This window comes from Pygocentrus nattereri, chromosome 21, assembly GCF_015220715.1.
Source record: "Pygocentrus nattereri isolate fPygNat1 chromosome 21, fPygNat1.pri, whole genome shotgun sequence".
NCBI lineage: Eukaryota > Metazoa > Chordata > Actinopteri > Characiformes > Serrasalmidae > Pygocentrus > Pygocentrus nattereri.
In genome coordinates this window covers 1183758-1208502 of record NC_051231.1, presented here as the reverse complement: position 1 = coordinate 1208502, position 24745 = coordinate 1183758, and the positions used below count along the sequence as shown (strand labels likewise).

The 24745-nt window shown below is 41.3% G+C and overlaps 1 protein-coding gene across 2 annotated transcripts in view; it reads right to left on the bottom strand.

Moving 5' to 3' along the window:
* igsf21a (immunoglobin superfamily, member 21a) overlaps window positions 1-24745 on the bottom strand; it is a 461351-nt gene that overhangs the window by 296975 nt on the left and 139631 nt on the right. The window lies entirely within an intron of this gene.

The window sequence follows — 24745 nt, the reverse complement described above, 5'->3', positions numbered from 1 at the left end:
ACATCATTATAACAGCGCTCATTTACACACACTCGCACGGGCAGCCAGCTGGTGCTATCTTGATTCAGGGTTCAATGAATTTAACATAATTTGCGCATACTTGGAGCAGGAAAAAAGGAGGACTCTTCTTAATGTAGGACAAATCATTGACCATGAAATTAAGAGCCAGTTCTCTGGACACAGTCTGAGTCAAGCGTACCATACTATCACTACAGAGAGGTGGAGGGGTGAGGACAGAGTGGGGGGTCTTTACACCAGGCAAAGGTAGGCAGCCACCTGGGGCAGCCATCAGCCAAGGGTCCTGTGCTAATACTAATTAGATACACTGTAATTGTTGATGGTAAATTACTTATTACAAAACACATATCATTAAAAAAAGCTGATATTTACAACTGCAGTCATTATTTTCTGTAATTGTAATGGAGCACCACCTCCTGGTCATGGTTAAAATGGACTATTCCATGTTGTTATGTGATGACACAACAAGGCCTTTATAAGACTGTAATGTATATTTGGAGAGGATGTCCTTTGCACACTGTTAGAAATGAAGGTTCTGTTTTCTCCTTCATCAAGGTACAAACAGTGTAGATGTTCCCTCAAAGCTCCAGCAGTGGGTTTAAGGTCTGATTGTGGAGCTTAAATCAGTTCCTCCAGGTGAAAAGTTGGTATTTGTTCCTTTTCATAACCGAATGTTTTAAAACAGAGCAGTAGAGTAAAAGCCTGGAGGCGAGGCGAGGCGGGGTGTGTGGAGTCAGTCCAACTTAGAACAGGTCATCTCAGTGGATTATGGTTCAGTTATTCACCCCACAGACAGCAGAAGAACGTTTATTTCTGAGAGTGTAAAGAATTCAAATTCTTAAAAATCCTTTCAACTTACAAAAAAATACTGGAATAAAATAAAGGAATATTGCTACGCATTACTGTACTTCTACATCTGTCAATATACTGAGAACATTTCACTTAGTAAAACTGCAGAACTAGAAACGTATAGAAATTATGTAAATCATTATATAATATCCTTACAACAATCTCAAAAAAAAAATATTAAAAACACTGATTAGATTTAAGAGATAAGACATAATTTATTCGTAGCACAGACAGCTGTGACACTGAGCCCAGAGTGTCAACAAATTTAAAAACGAGCCCCAGATTAACTCAATCCTCTAATCGAATGTTTATGTTTCTTAAGTTGAGTGCTTTGCTGAACCCTATCATACTGATGATGCTGACCCATTCAGAGACTCCGTCCCTGTTATCTCTTAAAATCTGCCTTAGATTAGTTGGGCTACACGTTGCTCCAAGTTGGTCAAAATCACTGGTGGACAGTAACTGAGTAACTGAGTAACTGAGTAAATGTAATTAGTTTCTGTACTTTAGTATTTTTGGTGTATCTGTACTGAAGTTTCTCCGTTCTGGACTTTCTCCTTTCACTCCACTACATTTCAGAGTCTAATATCCGACTTTTTCCTCCTACATTTTGAGAAATCTGTCGTTCCTTTTGGTTTCTGTATGTATAAAAACGTAACATGTCAAAACGAAAGAAGCGCAAAGCCAGAGCACCAATCAGGGCCCAGCGGTCACTTTGTTTAGAGCTGGTTTTGACCTGTTGGTCATACCGACCCAGTGCAGCACGCGGTTCAACGTCAGCGCAGCAGCGTAAAACTTTGGGAGAGTCTGTTCAACATAAATGATGAACTAACCTAACTTTGTGTAAATAGAGCTCAATATAGAAATATGTCCACATATGCAGTCGAGACTGACGCGGCTTTTTTCTGAATTTCTACAAACACCAGTTCATTTTATAGTAAATGAGTTTGGGCTGGTTTATGTTTATGAACAGACGCCTACAGATCAACATAGTAAAGGAGCTCATCTGTGATCCTGAGTTTAAAGCCAGTTTTTATTCAACTTAAACTTGGAACTAAGTTGTAAATAAATCTGAAACTGAAACTTTGCTTGTGTGTAAAAAGTGATTTCAGAGCCACTCGGTTCTCCCTGATGGAAACTGTTTACCTTCAGTGTTTTGTGCTTCTGATCATTTTAATAGACGTCAGCGTCACTAATTAATGACCTTCTATTAAAAGACTGGTTTACCAAGAGAGACGCTGGAGGACTTTCACCTGAAATGAGTTCATGAAGCCAGTCTGGTTATAAAAATGATAACAGGACATCAGAGCCAGAATTACTCTTTTAGTACTTTTACTTTATACTTAAGTACATTTGAAGGGAAATACTTTAGTACTTTTACTCCAGTGGAGGTCTAAAGGGAGGAACTTCTACTTTACTGGAGTGATATTTTACCTTGGGGCTCTCTGCTGTACTCTCTACCATGTTTCCTATCACTGTGTAAAAGAAGCTCCATGCTGCCTTTATTGTTGGCACTGCAATAGTTTCTGGGCCAGCATGTCCACACATTCACATCGCTATGGAAACGCTTATTATTTTAACAATAACAACAATAAAACGTGACTGAACTGTGAGATATGTTCCTATTCATGTATCTGCTCATTTAAATGGTACGTTTTATTTGGTAAACCACAATGATCGGCTCAAAGACTGCTGAAGGATCTAGAACAGGGCTGCCCAAAGTGTGGCCTGTCAGAAAGTGAGCTTATGCCAGTGCCCTCTTCCAATGAGAACGCAAACAGATTTTTATGCTAGATATAAATGATTGGGTTCTTATTGTGTTTATTCTTATTTTTATTCCATTTGAGCCTCATCTCCTTTCTTATTTGTACACTGTCTTGTCTTTTGGCTCTTGACCCACCACACACATTGCACTTTGGCACCCTCAAGGTAAAACCTTTGGCCGGCCCTGCTCTAGAATGTTCTGCCACCATTCATTCTAATTGATTTTGGAGTCAGTTTGCTTTCAGAACATTTCGAAGGGCGACAGCAAACATTAGACTATTTGTATTTGTGTTTGTCCTGCTCTGTGTGCTCAGGCCTTGAGGCCATTCAAAAATCTGCCCAAACTGAAGCCTCTGCCGTGGGAAACAATGATTGCACTAATTGGATTTTTGACCTGGCACTGCTTGCTGGCTTTCCAAACCTTGCATCAACTTTTATTTGTTATCAGAAAGTGAAGGATGAAAATCTGCACACAGAGACATAGAAATACCACATTACCATCATACGGCCGAGGCGGTCTGGATTTGCAGGCATGTATTCCACTGTAATTGCTGTCAGTGTTTTGCTTGTTGCAAAAAATCGGGAGACGACGTAACAGGAATATAGTTCGGCTTCATGCGAGGAGAAAGGATTTGTTCACGGTAAAGTGTTCAGAGTCAAATTGTGTGTTTTTTTTGGCCACATACAAAAACAACAGCATCTTATTGAGATAATACACTGGTCAGGCATAACACGCTGACCACCTCCTTGTTTCTATGCTCTTCCATCAGATCAGCTGTAGTTACACTTACAGACTGTAGTCCATCTGTTTCTCTGATACTCTGTTACCCTGTTCTTCAGTGGGCAGGACCCCCATGGACCCTCACAGATCAGGTGCTATTTGGGTGGTGGGTCATTCTCAGCACTGCAGTAACACTGACGTGGTGGTGGTGTGTTAGTGTGTGTTGTGCTGGTCTGAGTAGATCAGACACAGCAGTGCTGCTGGAGTTTTTGAACACCTCAGTGTGGCTGCTGGACTGAGAATAGTCCACCAACCAGAAATATCCAGCCAACAGCGTCCTGTGGGCAGCGTCCTGTGGGCAGCTTCCTGTGACCACTGATGAAGGACTAGAGGATGACCAACACAAACTGTGCAGCAGCAGATGAGCTGTCGTCTCTGACTTTACATCTACAAGGTGGACCAACAAGGTAGGAGTGTCTAATAGAGTGGACAGTGAGTGGACACAGTGTTTAAAAACTAAAGCAGCACTGCTGTGTCTGATCCACTCACACCAGCACAACACACACTAACACACCACCACCACGTCAGTGTTACTGCAGTGCTGAGAATGACCCACCACCTAAGTAGTACCTGCTCTGTCCATGGGGGTCCTGACCACTGAAGAACAGAGTAACAGAGTATCAGAGAAACAGATGGACTCCAGTCTGTAACTGTAGAACTACAGAGTGCAGCTATACGGTCAGTGGAGCTGATCAGATGGACATGATGTTACTGTGTTAGAGCAGAAAGTGGTCTTTTCTGGCCGTGGGCACTGCTTTTGAAATACGAATAAGACTCACTGGCTATCTAGCACCACCCACTGGCCAGCTTTATTCAGCTGCGCATGTTTGGCTGTTTACACTGATTTCTGTATTTAAGTCTTCACAGACGCCTTTGGGCAATGTGCACATTGTATGATTGATATTGTTTCGATGTATGAAATGAATGCACGGAGCTAAACCAGGAAAAAACAGAATAATATCTGTCTATCTTTGATTGAGCGTTCTGCTGATTTATTCCAGCTCCCGTCAATGTCAGCGCCTTTGGTTAGGAACAAAAACTAATCCGCCAATGCAAATATGAATGTAAATGCGGCGAGCACTGCCATCGCCGCCCTGCAACATCCTTCACATGTACAGTAATGAGCTCTCGGTCGAAAGCATCTTTGAAGTCGTTTTCTCTGTGTATTAACTTCTGAGTGTATGGTTCACATAAAAAAACCAGTTTGGTTGAAGCTCGTTTGCTTCATTAATTACAATAAGCACCGGACAGTTTGCCATCTGTTCCATTAGCACGCTGAGTCAGTTAGGCTTGAGCAGCCTCACCCATGACTGAGCTCACTTCTGTTTAGCTTTCACCACAGCGAACAATTAGACACCGGAGTTTTTAGCCCTTTCTGATGACCCATATTTGATCTTTGCCAGGTTCTTACAACCAGTCTGCTCTAATTTGTGTTTAATGATGATCCATGAGAATAAGGCTGGGCTGTTTCGCACTGTAATTAATCATTTTTAGAGTATGAATAAAGTGTAAATGCCACTGAATGTTTACAGTTGTACTGGAGACAAATGACACGTTTCTGGATCAGCCTAAATGACTAATTCATGTGTGTTGAACTTTGGTAGGATGGCGCAATTCTATCGGTTTCTTACGGAGTTAATGACTATAATTACAAAAGCCTGTTCCAGTTTCCGGCATGTGGCGCAGCATATTTGTCAAAATGTTGAGACTCGGGGCGAGGCAGAATGAATAAAAGTGGTTTGGCTTGTTAAGGACAAAAGCAGGGACAGCCTGTAGTGTTAGAGGATATGCCATTGATCAGAGACGGGGACTCGAGTCTTGAGTCGCAATCAGACTGCATGTTGACTTGACTCAACTCGGACTTAACTGACTCGCAAGCTGACACAGAATCACATTTAATCGGCTTAATTTGATTCAGATTTGCAATTAACTGGCTAAGAGGCACGCTCCACTGAAATGTGACTCGACTTGAACCCCCTGTTTTTGACTCATGGCTCGGACTCGACATAGAATCACACTTATTTTTACTGACTCACAATTCAGATTCAGACCTGAGCTTAACTGACTCACGACTCGGATTCAGACTTGAGCTTAACTGCCTCACGACTCGACAGGGAATCACATTTGATGGGCTTGTAATTTAATTCAGATTTTCAATTAACCGGCTTAGAGGCACGCTCCACTGAATTGTGACTCGACTTGAACACCCCGTTATTGACTCATGGCTCAGACTCAGACTTAGCTGACTCACGACTCAACATAGAATCACATTTCACTTTACTGACTCATGACTTGAATTCAGAACTGCGCTTAACTGACTCACGACTCGACACAGAATCACACTTCACTGATCCATGACTTGATTCATTCGCCCTTAACTGGAGGCACTCTTAACTGAATTGTGACTGGACTTGAGCTGACTCATGGCCTTGACTCACACTTTACTGACACAGGACTCAATTCAGACTTGCGCTTAACAGACTAATGATTCCACACAGAATTAAGCTCAACTGATTTGTGACTCAACTCAGACTGGGAAGTTAATAGACACATGACGTGACTCGGACGTATGACAAACTGACCCATGAATCGACTCAGAGACATGCTTAACTGCCTTGTGACTAGACTCGCATTTGTGGTTAACGGACTCGCAAGGCCACTCGCACGTCTGCTTAACTGGCTTTTGATTCAACTCAGATACATACTTCACTCACTTCTGACTGACAGGCTCATTCTTAACTGACTTGACTTGGACTTGCACTAATGTGACACGTGACTCAACTCAGACTCATGTTTAGCCGACGCATGACTCGACTGGGATTTGTGCTTACCTGACTTGTGACTCGACTCGCATTGACACTTAACAGACTCATGACTTGAATCTGACTCGTGGTTGACTGGCTCGTGATTGACTCAGATGCATGCTTAGCTGATTGTGATACGACTTGGACTTGCAATTAACTGATTCAATTTGGACTTGTGCTTAAGTGAAGCGTGACTCGCCTTGGACTCACACTTTACTGACTAGCAGCTCAACCTGGACTTGTGCGTGATTTTGCCTTTCAGACAGCGAAAACCGTAATGTATCCAGAAAACATTGTAATATTGAATCCTATCATTATTACTGAACTTTATAAATTACAGAATAAATATGCCCCAGGAGTTACTCAACCAGGCCCTTCATTAAACTTCTCATATTTCTTCATAACCCCAAAAATTCATACTGCTATTTACTGCTCAGATTATATTAAATAAACAGGCCTTAACACATTACAGAAGCAGAGTTCACTCATTTACGAACACCAACTTAAACGTCATATGATATTAAAATATATTACGGAAAAATGTACTGAATTTCACAAGAACACTGAACGTTATTTCCCTACTTCCTCTACTTATTTGAGAGCATTTTGTCCTTCTACCAGGTAGGTGGTCAGAATTATACTGACCGCAGACAGTCGATCCATCTCCGGAGCCAATATCCGTTCGACTGCAGACAGCTGAGGGAAGGAAGATGGCTATAAGTGCTTCTGACCATCAAAGAGGGTGAAAGTCTGATTCGATTATTGGCCAGCTATCTCATTTCATTTACGCTAATCTCATTTCCCTGCATCTTCACATTCCGATTTAAAAGTTTGGAGCTTTTATATTGAGCAAAAAGTCTAGTGATGAAATTTCCCAATGCCATATGCTTGCAGGTGGGCCTCAAGTCAATGCATTAAAGGATTCCCGTTTGCTAAACGTGAACAGATCTTTGATCTCTTTTGCCAATTATTTAGTTCAAATCATTCAACCACATTTTTAACCTCCCCCAAAAGTCAATAGCTGGTTTTTACCACACAGCCTCCATAATAACACCAGCAAAAAAAAAGCAGTAGGTAATTTCCAACCAGTCTTTTCCATTCCCTGCCAATCTTCCCTCGCCTTAAGGGATGAAAGAATTTAATTGCCGACTACAGACTATGCAAAAACTCAAGCAGCTGTACAGAACATTTGATGAAGGTATTAACCAGAATGGGGATTTCCACAATTAATGTGTATCTAAAGTCAGAAACATGGAGCTTAAATCCCTCTGAGTGCATTATTAACGCGAGCATTCACTCCTGCAATATTGTACTTAATATGCGTGGCTCAACAGGAAGCCACAAATTGAGTGTTTTTCAAATTAAGTTTGATTAAAGCCTTAACGTAGCTTTTCAAATCAAATAAAATCACTGCAACAAATTTGAACTTAACTGGAGAGGCGGGTTCTAGCAATTTGCAAACGTACTTCAACTCGGATCCACTCAGGCGCACTCACAAGTGTGCAAAGGAGGTTCAGCACCACGGAGAGCGGCACAGACAGCGAGGCATTCTATCTGGAACTGGGGTAGAATAGGAACTTCTATAAATGGCCCAGCACCACTTTTCTTTTCCTGATACCAAAACGGAAACCTGGAGCACCTGCATTCACTTAAGATCCACAGAAGTCCTCAGACTGCTCAAAGACATGAGGAAACATATTCAGTGGTGCTTGAAAGTTTGTGAATGCTTTAGAATTCGTCATCGGATTTCCACACAAGTCCTACAAAGTAGATAAAGACAACCAAATCAAACAAATGAGACAAAAATATCAGACTTCATCGTTTTTCATTGAGGAACATTTATTTGATCAATAATTCATGGCTGTAAGTGACTTTTTGGATTAGCAGATGATTTGAAGCTGAAATTAGAGTCAGGTGTGTTCAGTCCACGGGACAGCAGTCAGGTGTGAGCGACCACCGTGTTTTATTTAAAGGACAGGGATCCATCACAGTCTGATCTTCAGTCTGATGTTTGTGGAAGTTTATCATTTCATACGACACTTTACATAGAACCCTGTGCTCAGTAGAACCGACCGAACACCAATTCTGCTCTTTACTGGCGCTGAGTTCATAGGGCACTTCACACTGTTCTAGTGTTCCAGTGTTCCAGTGTTCCAGTGTTCCACTCCACCTGTTCTATTTATTATTCATTTGTTCTCGAGAGTGCAATCTGTTCTTTCTGTGCAATAAATCTTAGATGTGCAATATTACATAACGCTATAAGGTGTCCAAGGAATGTGCAACTACAACTGCTACCTCTCTTGTCTATTGTGTATTGACTGTTTTAGAATATATAGTTTTATAGTCCTTTTTCTTTATATTTAAGACTTTTGATACTTTTTTTTCCTTAAATACTGCACTTTATAGATTTTAGCCTTATGTTTAAATTGTTTTGTATGTAGGAAGTGCCGTTGGATTGCTGCTCGATAAACGCATCTTATCTTATCATCATGGTACAAACAAAGATTTCTGAGGGCCTCAGAGGAAGAGCTGTTGATGCTCCTCAGGCTGGAAAAGGTTACAGGAACCATCTCTAAAGAGTTTGGACTCCACCAATCACAGTCAGACAGACTGTACAAATGAAGACCCTATTACACCCCCAGGAGTGGTCGACCAACAAAGATCCCCTGAAGAGCAAGACGTCATTTTTCTGAATTTCTACAAACTCCATTTCATTTTATAGTAAATGAGTTTGGGCTGGTTTATGTTTATGAACAGACGCCTACAGATCAACATAGTAAAGGAGCTCATCTGTGATCCTGAGTTTAAAGCCAGTTTTTATTCAACTTAAACTTGGAACTAAGTTGTAAATAAATCTGAAACTGAAACTTTGCTTGTGTGTAAAAAGTGATTTCAGAGCCACTCGGTTCTCCCTGATGGAAACTGTTTACCTTCAGTGTTTTGTGCTTCTGATCATTTTAATAGACGTCAGCGTCACTAATTAATGACGTTCTATTAAAAGACTGGTTTACCAAGAGAGACGCTGGAGGACTTTCACCTACGTTTAAACTTCACACGGATCACAAGGTCATTTAAAGTTCTTAATGGCTGATATGCAGCACATCTCACTAATGTGTTGAAATGTTATAGCCCATCCAGACCACTTCGCTCAGCTGAGGCAGTCTTACTGCAAACTCTTGGGACCACTTGCAGTTCAGTGGGTGGAAGATGTTTTCTTGTATAACTGCTAAACTCTGGAACAGCATTCCGGAGAATGTTAGGAATGCAAGCTTGATTAGCTTTTTCAAATCCAGTTTAAACACAACGATTATACACAAGGAACCTGCAGCGGTAAAACCAAACATCGCTTCTGTCCTCGTTTGATCCTTGTTAAGGTCTAAATTAAACCCTTGTCAAGGAAAACCGCCCTTCTGCTCACTGCGCTGGCCAAGATGGTGTTTCTAAAGCCTTATCAGTGTGTCAGCATGCCAGGACTGACTCGGCTATTCTGCACATGTATCTTAGAGGTGGACAGACGAGCCTTACTCTGACACTCAGGGGAAATTTGACCGGCTGGATAAGAACAAATTCCTTCAGATTTGCAACCTATCTTCGTCTCAGAGTTCGCTTTTTTCACAGCTGCCTGAAATCACTTCTTTACAGACTCTGATTTGCCTTTGCCATCATACAGGGTGAGTCAAAAGTCACAGGACACGTTAATTTAATTTTATTTTTTATGCTGTCACAAGCCTCCACCATGCGGTGCTGAAGGTGGTGTTTGTTGCGGATTTTCTCAGCATACACAATTTGTTTGAGATGACCCCAGAGATAAAAGTCGATAATAATATAAAAAATAAAATAAAGGTGTCCTGTGACTTCTGACTCACCCTGTATCAACAGCTCATTCCTTTGTAACCAAAAGTCAGACACATCAAGCTCCACTAGATTAACATGCGCACTAGGGATAGAACAGTCAATGGTTCTCATCATATTCCATGGGATAAAACCCAGTGACAATTTTTTAAAAACCAGAGAATTTTAATTATTCCAGGTGAATGTCATGGCTGAAGTAAAAAGCCTACTCCACAGCAGTACCACAACAACACATTAACAGGGGTATAATTTGAGCGTTACAAAGAAATATGAGCTCAGTATAAATCTGTTAATCCACTAATCATTATAAAATTTCAATGTTGAAATTTTAATTTTGTGCTTTTAAAACATTTTCAACACAGTTTGGACCTTAAACGTGTAAAGCTGTTATGGTTGATTTGCTGTAATATTCAACTATTACACAACTGCATAATTAATTACATTATTACTATGACTAATTACATTGTAACTACACTCTTTAAAAAGGGGGCCACAAAGCTAAGCTGAGTTATCTGAGTGCCACATAATGTAATGGATCAATACATCTCTTTCTAAAGGACGTACTTTAAAGTCACACATCTCACAACAACGATTCTCTAAAGAACTATTCACTCTTGTTCTTTAGGGAACCTAGATGGGTTCTTCTATCATACATTTACAGTACTGTACAGACGTCAGAGACCACCCTTCATTCATTTCATTTCCAGTCAAAAGAGCCATTAAGTACAAGCTATTCATTTTTCAGCAAGACAGAAAACTGTGAACATGTATTTTACAGAAAATTACACAGAAGCCCCAACAACTAAATGTAATTTGAAATCACATCAGTATATAGTGCCCACACTTTATTACAGTGTCCCTTCTTATTTTGGGAAATGAAATCTGCAGGCATATGTTTCTACACCAACATTCAGCCTTAGAAGTTAAAAATAATCCCAAATATATGTGTTGATGTTGAAGTCTGAGCTCTGAGGTGGTAAGTCTATTGTTCAAAGACCAGATTTACTGTTCTTCAGATTTCCTTCTTTTTTGTTCCTTTTCTAAGTTCAATGCCCTGCCTGGGTAACCAGCCTACACCATACAATTAAGAGTCCTTGGGCAAGGACACTACCTTTGCCTACCTGTGTGAAACGATCTGGATGAGAGCGTCTGTCACATGCAGTAAATGTAATTTTTTTTTTTTTTTGGTAAAACATTTTACCGGATGCTTTTTTATTTTGATCACTGACACCATGACATATCATTCCATTCAAAGTCCACATACTGGGTGGGTCTAATCTCAAATTGCAAACTTCATCCCTGTATAGATAGCAACTAAGCCCGAATGTGGGAAGCAGGAATGGGATCCACTTCAAAGGGCTCAATGCACCTCGACGTGCTTGTTTAAAAGAATCTTAATTTAATCATCACACCCCTGGGATCTCCAAGCTGGAGGAGATTCGAATGGATAAGCCTCAGTATGGGCTGCGGGTCATTAACACGAGTCAGAGCTTTTACAACAAATCCCCTCCACTTAGCACCCATACAATCCTCTCAGCCATGGAAAGAACCTTTAACTCCTGTTTCAGCATCAAAGGAGGCAGAGCAATTGTAGGGAATCTATAGGAGATAGACAGAAGCAACTGCATGGGCAGCTTGATAGGATCTCTCTACTTAAATGTCAAATGACTAAGTAAGGTAAGGCCATTTGCCAAAAGAGCTGGACCATTATCTCTTCAAAATGGCACGGCCATTTGAAACACTGAAAAAAGTACATTATTTATTGCTGGTACTACTGGAGGTTTTTGAGTGGATGGAGGTTCTACTCTGAACATCGAGCTCATAAATTGTACCACTGCATCAATAATGGTATATTAAGAACCACTTGTTCTTTTTCTTTGTTCTTTTTCTTTATTTTTGAACAAAAAAAAAAAAAAAAAAAAAAAACTGGCCAGCTCTATAAAGAACATTTAAAGCCTTTAACATAGAGATTGAGATGCTTTTATAGCTGAAGTTTAACAAATGGTTTATTTTTAAGAATAAGTTGAATTACCTTGATAAAAATAGTTAATAATAACCACTTTTCTGCCAAACAATATAGTTTATTAACATTAAGCTAGGACCACCAAGCAACATAACTGGCAAAACTAAGTCCATGAACTTCACAACAGTTTATATACATATAGTGGAGCTTGTATCTCCACAGGAAAAGCACTGTCAATAGAAAGGAATGCTCTGGAGCAGCCACACATGAGCCTCAGACCCCATGACCGTTGGCTAGAGGGGTATAAAGCCCACCATCACTGGCTGTGGAGTAGTTCTCTATAGCCCAACGCTGGTGGGTTTTATACCTCTTTAGCCAATGGTCACCTGGCCTCACTAATACTCTTTTGGCTGACTGTTTCAACAAGTCTTCCAAAAAAGTCCTACTTCAGCAAAGAGGGGACAAAAGTGGAATTATTAATTCTCTTAATTCAAGAAAAAAATCCAGATTTTTCTGTTTATCATGTCCAGAAATAACAATCTATAATCTTTTTTTCCCAAGACGAACAAGTGCCTTTCCTGTCTGGCATGATGCTGGTACAAGATTGATCCTGATCCTGATCCTGATCCTGTTCCTGCCCTCTGGACCAGCTCAATCATCATGGATCCACCTGCACGTGCCATTCATTATGATGGAAAGCCTCATCGTGATGTCCCAGAGACACTAATGAACAGTTAATCTTCACTTCCCCCCTTGAAATCTTGTCATATTCTGTTTTTAGGCTGTTCAAACCCTAATAAAATCCTTACCGGCTCCTGTTGACAAGCCAACATGCCCTCATAGATAACACTCAGAGCCAGATGTATCAAGAGGCAGTGAGCAGAGGCAGTGCAAAACGTACCTTGATGCCACTGCAATATGCACCCACAATGCACCTGAATTGAGCTAAGGCTGATTTTAGTTGGTAGAATTTCCTTTTGTTAGTTTTTTTTTCTGAGCCATCACAACCACTTAGCCATCTTTGTTAATTCAGAACCATTAGCGAACTAAGGAATTAGACCTCTGTATTTAACCCATCTGTGCAGTGAAACACTCACATACATGCACACTAGTGAACACACACACTAGGGGCAGTGAGCAAACTTGCCCGGAGCAGTGGGCAGCCCTGTCCATGGCACCTGGGGAGCAATTGGGGGTTAGGTGTCTTGCTCAAGGGCACTTCAGTCATCGACTGTCAGCCGAGGGGATCGAACCGTCAACCTTCCGGTCATAGGACTGGTTCCAGACCACGGCTGCCCCTAATCTGCTGTTATTGTGATCTACATGATTTCTTTAGATCCATTCACTCCTTCCCTAATTTTACACAGAGGTCAGATTCATGTGGAATCAGGCCGGACCATCTTTTAGAGACTGTGAATGTGAATTTAACTTGTAAGACATATAACGGGGTCTTAAAAGATCCTGCGGAAATCCGACTCAACACCTCCAACCTTTAAATTGTTATGTCAAGCATTAAGGATGACTCAGGGCGGTGCACGGACACTATAGCTTAGCATCATCTTTCTTTTTTCTCCTGACCCAGTAATACTACTTTCATTTTCATTCATTAAAAAATAAACCTTACAACGTGTAGTTTTCATTACTGGTTTCTACTGGTTGATCTAAATGCCTCTGTTTTACCTGCAGTCTTCTGTTTAATGACTTCATTTCTTGATTCAAAATTCTTAGGACTCTCACTGTTATTGTATTTTTGTTAGGTATTAACCACAGAGCCTCTTGGATCCTCACAGTATGTCATCTTGTGGTTCCTCGGTAGGTCCTTCTTCATGTTCTTATAGTTCTACTTTAGAGTCTTGGTTCCTCTCAGTGTTTTTTCTTCAAGATTAGACAGTTTCTCCTTTAGGGTCTTGGTTCCTCACATTGTGTCGTGAGTGAGGTTTTTTTCCCCTTTTTTTAGTCTCAGTTCCTCTCAGGAGTTCTTTCTAATGCTATTTTCTGTGCTCAATGTTTCTCCCACATGTGTTTTGGAGGTTTGTCCTCTTGAGTCTTGGTTCCTCACAGTGTGTCGCCTTCATGTTCTTAGGTAGTTTTCCTTTTTTTAGTCTCAGTTCCTCTCAGGGGTTCTTCTTAATGCTGTTATAGTGTTTTCCTTTTGGGTCCTCCTCACAGAGTTCTCCCTCATGCTCTTACGGAGTTTCCCTGGATCTGTTGCCGTTGGCTCGCTCATTAGGGGCTTGGGCTCATTGTTGTGGAAAAGCTGCCCTGAGACAAATTTTGAACTGAACTGAATTTCAACATGAAACATCGTAGCATGTCATGTATTACAGTGTTCATACTGCAAGGCCTGATCAGTGGTACAACCCCCTCATCCAAGGCGTCACGTTCGTATGCCGAATGTGGGTGAGGAGCGCTGTGAGTGGGCCAGTGTAATATTGCGTGACTCGCTGATAGTGAAAGAGCCGTGAGCAGAGGGATTTTAAAAGAGCTCATTACATGGCCGGCGCGCTCATGCTTCAGCTGTGCTTCAGACTTCATACGATTTCCCCCACTGATGTCCGAGCCAGAGTGACTACTAAAAGGTCCAATTACCACACGCCTCGACAGCAAAACGCCAGCACACAAACACAGTTTTAATGACGGCAGGGAAAGCCACGGCCCACACGGTGCTCCAAGATGACTTTTCCTTCTCTTGGAAATCTCAGCTTGAAAGTTTCCAATGGTTCACCAATCAACATCTTCGCAGCAGATGGGCTTGGCTTGCCTCAGCTATTAAAACTCCAGCCTCGCGCTCGAGGACTCGCTTCTGGAGAGCCAATTACATGGTGCGGCGATAAAATGTCAGCGGTTCGAGCTTCACTTTGGTATCGACGATCGCTACTAACTCACACTCACTGTTCGATTTCTGCTCCACTGCTGCGAGTTACATCATGCATGGCGCTCCATGACTGGGTGGTAATTTAATCATCCTAGCAGAGTATATCACAAGCAGCATCGGTGCCATCACTCAACACCACTGCACCGCTGTAATGCCATGTCCTCACTCATGGAGCGCAGGGGAAGTGGAGAAATAATGAGCACCTCAGCAGGTCTAAAAGTCAGCAAGCTTTCACAAGATCAAGACGTCAACAGTAGGTGTAAAAATACAAAGTACACTTCCAGTGATGTCTACTTTTAGTTCTGCAAATGCCTGTATGTGGATCCATACTTCAGTTCCTCACTACTGAACTTACAGGTTAATGTGAGGTTATTTGTTGTTGTTTATTTACCGTACTATAAAACACAGTAGATATTGATAAAATGTGAAAAGCATCATGCATCATTTCCCTGTGAATACTGGTGAAAAATAGCTTGAGGTTCACTCGAAAGAGGCCCCGAATGTTCTGCTGTAACTCCCGTTCTGATGAAGCAGCCTGAACCGAAAAAATACCCTACGTCCCTCGACACGTGTGTAATCAATCACATTACAAGCAATGCTGGAAGTGATCTCAATGTTCTGCCAGACAATGAAGGGGTGCGTGGTCTGCACCCAGAAGTTGTTTGGTTCAGATTGATTCATCCTATAGAGTTATTACAGAATATTCGGGACTCTTTCGAATGAATCTCCCTCTATAAGATCTTCAGAAATGCCTTCAGTAGGTCACTTAAGTCATCTATTATTGTGAAGAAGGAACTCCAGGTCAGAGCTGGTTCAGTCTAAGGGAAGAATGTATGGTGTTTTTCATGATCGCTGCTGTGGCCAATAAAAATATACTAAAGCTGATATGGTGTGCTCATCTTCCCAACTGCACAATATCACAAGATTTTTAAGAAGTCGAAACCGGAGAAGCCCTTCTTGCTGTGAAAGCATCTGAATAGAAAAACTGAAAGGGTCGTATTTAAAAATCCAGGGCCAAAAGACGCCTATGCTTTTATTTCATTTTTAATTAATGTTGTGCTGTAACCCAAACTGGCCACTGTTTTTTTTTTCCAAAATTCACAACAACTTCAACAGTAAAGTACAGGCACTTGTAGTCAGCCTTGAAATATTACACAAATACTTACCACTTTAGTGTCTCCAGGAGTGAGGTGCTTTAAACCTACTTATCTGGTTGAACTAGACACCTGGCGTCCTTTCTTTGCTGCACGTTCGTTAAGACTTGGGCTCAGTTTCTGAGCTGCTGAGCGTAAATGAAGGTGTGGAATTGTGCTAATGTTAATAGAAAATTAAAATACTTCTCACTTTGTGAAAGAAGCACCATGCTGCCTTCAAAGTTTGATGCATTTGTTTCATTAGATTAATAATTAAATGTGGCGAATGTGTAAAGCCCATGTGTCAAACACAAGGCCCGCATGTCAGATCAGGCCCACGACACAGTCCTATCCGGCCCGCGGGCCTTAGGTTTGACACTTGGGCTTTACACATTTGTCACACTTTATTATTATTCTAATGAAATAAATGCAGCCAACTATGAAGGCAGCATGGTGCTTCTTTTATACCGTTATAGAAAATGTAGTAGCACATAAAAAGCTCCATTTTATCCATTTTACTCTGACCAACATGGACATGACAGCAGGCTAACCACTCCAGGGACATCATTCAATAGATAAAGTGTTTGAAATAGATCACTATTAACACAACAGGTAAGACTAAGTGAAGTAGTTTAATTCATTAACTGGCTAAGTCTGCAGACCAAACTGGAAATCATATTCTAATGTTAAAATGTGGGTAACAGCCAATCCCACTGGCCAGTCCATCCCTGAATTAAATAGCTAATGATGGCAAACTGAGGCTACATTCACACAGCAGGTAAAAGTGGCCCAAATCTGATTTTCTCACCAAATCCACAATTTTTTTATTTGTCTGTTCAGATTATCTTTTAAATGTGGTCTGTATGCGACAGTCTGAACAGATCAGCTCCTAAACTGACCCACATGCGCAAAAGAACAGAGCGTCACGGCTCATCCAGAGGTAAACAATCACGACTGCCAACAAACGCCAGTCGCTCCCGGAGCTCCAGTGTCGTCTTCACCAGCATCACAGAAGCCATCATGAAGCTTCACTGACTGACAGCTGGGCTCATCACCCATAATGTGTTCGAGTTTACCGTATAAAGGGCGTGTTGTTCGGCCACTTCTTTGGCTCGTGTCCTCGGACACTTTAAACTGTTGTCTGACGCTGCAGCCTTGGCCTCCGCCTGCCGTGTCCGGCCGTTTCTTTCAAAACCTCTTCAAACCCGGAGCAGTTACGATGAGTCTCTTCTAATTTTCTGGTACAGAAACATCAGCCTAAATATTTATGAGCCTGAGCAGCGTGAAATTATGACAAATGTCGAGTTAGACTGACGTAAAAGTCCCATGAATCCCGATCTGGCTGTTCAGATGGAGTCGCATTGCTGCAGATCGGATAAGTATCAGATTTTAGTACCACATATGAAAGCATCTCAAATCGGAATTGAAAATGTCAAATTCAATGTGTTTTTGCTGTTCACACAGCCTTGTTTACATGCAGCCTAATAATCCGTTAATAATCCGACTAATAGCTCAATGGGAATTGAATACATGTAAACACTTCAATCAGAACAGCCTGAGGCAACTGGGAGTAGAGTTTCTATCCGATTGAACAAGGTGGGTAATTCTGTAAATAATCTGTTAAATAGAAGAATAATATCCGTGTAAATGCCTGTATCCGATTACATTCCCTATCAGAAAGTTAGTGAGAGTTTATACCGTTCAACACGGCGGAGCAGAAACTGGTCTGCAGAGGAGACGAAGTTCATGCTCTGATCTTTAAAAGACGGCGGTGGGACGGACGTCCAGCTTATGCGTCTCAGAGCACGACGTCTTCCTCTCGGCCTTCTTTAATAAGGACGTGTGAAGGACGTTTTCCTGAGTCTGACGTCATTTTAAAGCAGTTAAACACACAATCACTGCTCACTGCTGCTCATCTCACGCTGACTGGACCTCACTGTCATGGCAATGTCTATTCCAAGTGCATGTGCGTCATTTTGGATCAGATTACTTGCAGTGACTATGTAAACAAAGATTTTCCATCAGACTGTTCACTAGAGTGAGCATAAATACCTCAGTCTTAATCTGTAATCTGAATGTGTTCAATTGGATTGGCAAAAATCTTTACATGTAAACACAGACACACATCTGTGTCACATACGAGGAAAGGAAATCAGATTTGGCCCCTTTTGGGACACCTGCTGTGTAAGTTGTTAGTAAACTCGACAGATTTGAGTCCTTGCATGTCAAAGCTGAACTTCTGATCATAACGTGTTATCCTGCAGCTGTATAAGACCCTTCTGAAGGCGGTCCTGTGTTTTTCTCAGTTTTAACATATTATCAGAGTAGAAAAGAACATGTTGCTAACAAAAAGGCTACATAAAGCCCTCTTCATTCTCACATAAGCGTCGCACTTCATGGTGTTTCCATGCACTAATGCATTAATGTTATGTAATTTAATGTTATTCACTTGTTCACTTGTCAAAATTGTTTCCAGGCTTTAGATCAGAGAGTGTGACACGTTACAGGCTAATCGCTCAGTGTAACTGCATGTGCAAGGACGGCGTTACAGAAAAGCCTTAAAATGTATTGCGAGAAATGAAATTAAACATAAAAATATTGAACCTTTAATCAATGTGGTGAAATAGACTGCATCACATGATCCGACCCTGCATAACCACACAGCGCCGCTTAGATCCCATACTGTTGATAATTTCTTTTTGAGTAATGTGACTTCATTACAGCGATGGAATAAGCCTCTCTTTGCATACATTTGTTTTGAATTTACAGTAGCCAGGCTCTATTAAAGCCAGGCTCTATGACACATTGCTCATCCACAAGACTCTTTCCAACCAAAGCACTATTTTCCATCCTTGCTTCTCGCTCACGCTTTCATGCTTGCTAAGCAAAAGTGATGGCACAGCTCTAAGTGGCTCTCTCTCTATGAACTAATCTGGAAGTCATGGTGAGACCAGATAACGCAGAAGTGAGCAATATGTAAATGAGCCTCTTACCAATCACTGAAGGTTTTACTGTGGACATCCTGACCGCAGATCACAGATGTTTTTGGTTGGTGGACTATTCCCAGTCCAGCAGTGACACTGAGGTGTTTCAAAACTCCAGCAGCACTGCTGTGTCTGATCCACTCAGACCAGCACAACACACACTAACACACCACCACCACATCAGTGTTACAGCAGTGCTGAGAATGACCCACCACCCAAACAGTACCTGCTCTGTGAGGGTCCATGGGGGTCCTGACCACTGAAGAACAGGGTAACAGAGTATCAGAGAAACAGATGGACTACAGTCTGTAACTGTAGAACTACAGAGTGCAGCTATACGGTCAGTGGAGCTGATAAAGTGGACAATGAGCGTAGAAACGAGGAGGTGGTCATGATGTTACGCCTGATCGATGTACATACAGAAATGCCATCAAATGATGTTGAAAAGGAAAAATAAAACAGGAGATTCATGTTCTTCTTTGGACAGCCGCGATACGTTGCAGTGCCTTTCCTGTCTCCTTTGGCTTCCTTATTATCGGTCATGACCCGCCGCTGTGGGACAATGGCTTTTGAAAAAAGATGCTATAGAAACTGAACTGGATCCTACAGCCAGTGTGTGGGCTCTTGGAATGTGTTCTATTAGAAAATGTATTTTTCCATGAAGCACATAGATTTGTTCTGGCCTTGATTTGTTGCCTACACTCCGTCCCGAGCTCCTGCATTCACAAAAGCCCGCAGATTCACATCTCCCACACCAATGCCAGCAGCTCATTCTAACTTCATGTGGAAGTGGTTATGTGTCAAAACAAACAAGCGTCTCTACTTATTACGACTTTTAGCTTTCTGCATAAGTTGAGGTCAACAGCTTCACTTTCCCTTCACTTTGTGATGAATGGACTAACAGAAATGCTCCAGAACTGCCTGGAATAAAATCTCTTTACATTTGCTTACATTAAAAGATCTTCTCTGATGTTTGCACTTTGGAGATCCTTGATTTCCTTTGGACAGCGATATGCAGACTGTGCTCTGAATGGAATGAATGTAAATGTGTAGTAAAAGCAAATCACGTTCACAGAGCAAATGAAGCCAATTCCAATCAAATGTATGTATATGGCACATTTAAAATCACCAGCCATTGGCCAACAATCGAAACAAATGAAACTACTGAAGTTCTCAGTCAGGACTGTGCCAATAAAATGGTCTTGTAATGTGTGTATTAAGACTTAACAAGCCAGTAACTGGTGACTAACTGGCTGCTTATTACTACTTTATTGAGCAATAACTAGGGTGATTTAAGAATTTCCCAGGGCACTTTTTACGCCCATATTACACATCATTATCTTTTGTACTTAAACATTTTAGGGATCTGCTGTTATGCACTTATTAAGCATTAGCAAGCCAATAGCTGATAACTTATCAAGCATATAATTACTATTGAATTGGTTACCTATTACAATATCATTAAGCATTTGTAAGGCTCTTATTAAGCACATTAAGACAGAGTCAAGACCAAGACCATGAGTGGGCAGGACTGAAAAAATAAAATAAATAAAATTGTATTTACTGCTGAATAATATATTAACAAGCTACCAATTATTTACCAATTACTGGTTTCTAAAGCGGGTATTTCAGAAGACATTTCTGAGGAGATTAGATACAAGATAATCCACTTCAAATCCACTGAAACAGGGGTTTTCAAAGCTACTGTGTAGAACAACTCTGTTGCAAAAGAAATGAGTGTGAATAAAACTGTAAACATGTAAAGAAAGTTGACTGTAATGTATGCACTGCCCCAGTAAACCACTCTGGCTTTCTCAATGGCTGAGCTCATAAAAGTAAAACGGCCTGACGATGAGCTGAATGAACAGTGTTTATTGTTGTATCCATTATTCAGAGGATTGTATACCACTCCACAAGAATGTGCTTCACTAAGATGTTGAATAACGTATGAGGGTCTAGATTTATTAGGCAGCGAGTGGGCATTTTTAAGCCACCCGTGGTTTTGTTAATACTGCTAATACTTTTTTTGCTCTGGAGGTCTAAGATGCATTTTTCAACTGTGTGGTCCAGCAACATAACTCAAAATCTGTCAGTGCCAAACCGCCCACTCTAATTCCGTAGACATGTGTAATGTGAATAGACAAACATGAGGCTGACCACAACAGCAGAAACCAGCAGCAGCAGATGAAGAGATAGCTGCAAAGTAGGGCTGTGACTGTCCAATTATATGAGCAATCAAGTAACCGAATAAGATTTTTTAAAAAGACAAAAGAACAAAACTGGACCAAACTGAACATTAATAAACCATGCATGGTTATTAGCATTATTAACATTATTAACAGTGTTTTATCACTGGGTGGGTGAGAGGTTGCATGTTCTCCCCGTGTCTGTGTGAGTTTCCTGTAGGTTCTCTGGTTTCCTCCCACAGTCCAAAGACATGCAGTCAGGCCAACTGGACATGCTACACTGCCCCTTGGTGTGAATGTGTCTGTCTGTCTCTCTGCCCCAAAATGGACTGGCGACCTGTCCAGGGTGTCTCTTGCCTTTTGCCTAATGACAGCTGGGGTAGGCTCCAGCACCCCCCCATGACCCAGAAGGAGCAGCTGCTCAGACTGTGTGTGTGTTTAAAAAGCTTTTAAAGCAAAACATTCAGCAGAGTATGCTGGACAGTGCTTGTGGGACAGCTTTCGATAAGTCAACAAGCAGCAAACTAACAAAAGCAACAGCAAAACTGAAAAGCTCCAGTTCCTCTCGAGATCCTCCACCGTAAGAAGCTGTATGAATGACAGCTTCAATGATCAAACCATGGACATTAATATGGAATTGCACCCCACTGCAGCCATAACAGCCTTCAACTTTCTGGAAAGACTTCCCACAAGATTTTATATGTGGGAATTTGTGAGGAACCAACCTTGGACTAGTAGGCCTGGCTCTGTGCTCTGTGAGGGCCAGTCAAGTTCTTCCACACCAAACTCAGCAAGCCATGACTTTATGTACCTTGCTTTGTGCACACAATCATGTTGGAACAGGAAAGGTTCTTCCCCAAACTGTTCCCATAAAGTTGGAAGCATATAAATGTCTAAAATATCTTTGTGTGGTGTAACACTAAATTTACCTTTTACTGGAACTAAGAGTCCAAAGCTCAACCCATGGCAAAACAGCCCCAGAGCCCCAATATCCCTCCTTCACCAGACTGCCAGATAGTGATTAATCACTCTAGAGAACACGATTCCTTGAAGCTGTTTGGCCATGGAAACCCATCCTACATCCCAACAAAGCATCTACCTCTCAATAATACCACTTACGCCTGACCAGGTCAGTTCTAACAGGCCAGAAGTTTCATGAGCTGACTTGTTGCAAAGGTGGCATCCAATGACAGCGGCACGTTCAAAGTAACTGAGCTCTTCAGTTCGCCCCATTGTACTGCCTCTGTGGAGACTGCAATGCTCTGTGATGATTTTATACACTGGGTGTGGCTGAAACACCTGAACTCAATAGTTAAGAAGGGCGTCCACATACTTTTGGCCACACACTGTATATGAGTGTATCCACCAGGCTGTTTCTTACTGTAAGAGAGACCATTAGGCCAGGTCTAAAATATGCATGGTCATGCAGCTTGCCAAACTAACCACAGCTGATTCATCGGGAAGGTACATTTTAATCAGGAATGCTCTTTTTAATTGAGTAATTGAGTTTAATTGAGTAATCGTGACAGTCCTACTTCAGTCTAAATCATCCAATCACCAATGCAGCAAACCCGTCCAATCACAGCCAGCCTTTTCTGATCTCAGCAGGGCTAAAGATTGCCTGGGTCTGCTCTGCAGCAGCCTGTCAGGGGCCGACTGTAGCCCATCACACGCGTGCCCAGACGCATCGTGGGTCCCTGCGCACCTGAGAGTGAGCCGGGCCCTCTGGTGTCAGCATGCTGTTCGCACCGCACATCAATGAGGCCGCCTAACCGTCTGCTGCCAATCAGAGCTGCCGCTCCCACGGGTGACATGCTGCTGCTGTCGTGGCTGGCAGCGCTGTAACCAGTGCAGGTGGAAGACAGATGCAGTATCTGATGACAGAACGGCTCTGACTGTAACTGAAGCTGTTCGGGAGCGAGCGAGTAAACATGCGACTTTTCACGACGTGCAGAACGCTGACCCGCATCTGTACCACCGATAATAATGCACTAATCCACAATGATTAGCCAGCAATTTGCAGGATGATGATAAAAGTGCATATTTCATTTCTACTGCTGGTCCACTTTCCAACTGGACACTCATTTATATGCATTTTGCTACCCAGACACACAGTACAGTGCATAAGTCAGGGATTGGCATTAAATTACTCAACCCTCTATTGCATGATTTATTACTTGCACATTATAAAAAAAAATAATCTGTGTTTGTTATTTAAATTTGCTTACATAATGGAAATATTTGAAAAAAAAGTTTGTTTTTTTTAAATGTAGGGGAATTTGCTAAATTGTTGCCATATGGCAACAATGCGCGATCGTAGCATAGCACCATAAAATCAATCCAAAAAAAATGAAATGTTATTTTTTTTCTAAAAACATCCTTTTATTGAAAACAACACCAAACAAATCTAACTTATACTTAGTGAAATCTACGACCCAATGTTTACAACTACTGGAAATGAATACATTTTCAGTTGGTATTTGGAATGTATGGCAATAAAATAACAACATCATAATAAGGATTCCTGGTCGTGTGACGTCATGAAGTATTTGTCCTTTCAAAGTAAAAGACCCTTTTTCCGCAATTAAATGAAAACACAGATTTTTTATTACTGCATTTTAGTAAAACTGAGATAAAGTAATTGTTGCCATATGGCAACACCGTGTAGTAGAGGTTTAAATTACATTGAAAATGGTCATTAAGTACGTCATTCATTTTTAGGAGATATTTCTGAGGAAATTCAGTGTAACGCAATCCGCTTGCATAAGGTGTAGTAAGGTGAACAGTGTAACGACCACCCCTTAATCCCGACCTCAACATCACTGAATGTGTTTGGGATTGTTTGGATCATGAGAAGCAATGCAACCAATGTCCAAGACTGAACTTTGGATGTATGAAAAAAACGTTCCTCTAGATATCTTTGTAAAAAATCCAGCCTCCCAAAAAGAACAGAAGCTGCAGTAAAGGTAAAGGCTGGACAGGCAAAACACTGAAACAGCTGGTATTATATTTAATTGTTGAGGTTTCTGCGTAAGTTTCTGTTGAACAGACCGAATTTCTGGCTTTTTCCAGATGCTGAAAATCACTACTTAATGTACGTAATGGCTGTTTTGAATACAAACAAGTAAAGAGTGATCTCTGACTTTTATGAAGGACTGTAGGACATATGTGATCACCCCCAAATATGCAGCAAACGCTTTGAATTTGTACATCTGTATATTCAAATTGCCTTCTCTCATGCTGTGGAAAACTGTGGGCTTTACTGAGGAATTTAAAGTCTTTTTTTTTGTTTTTGGACTTCAGAGCTTATTGTCTTCCAGTAAAATATAAGCTAGCGGAAAAAAATGTTTGTTAAATATAATTAATTGATTCCTTGATTCCTATTGAACATCACCATCATCGTCATCATCATCAACCATGACAGCAACAACAACGTCAACAGGTTCCAACAACAGTGCTTGGACCCCTAATAATTGCCTTGCTACAGCGTACTTGTACGTCTGTCATTTTCACGGTCATATATAAAAATGAAAACT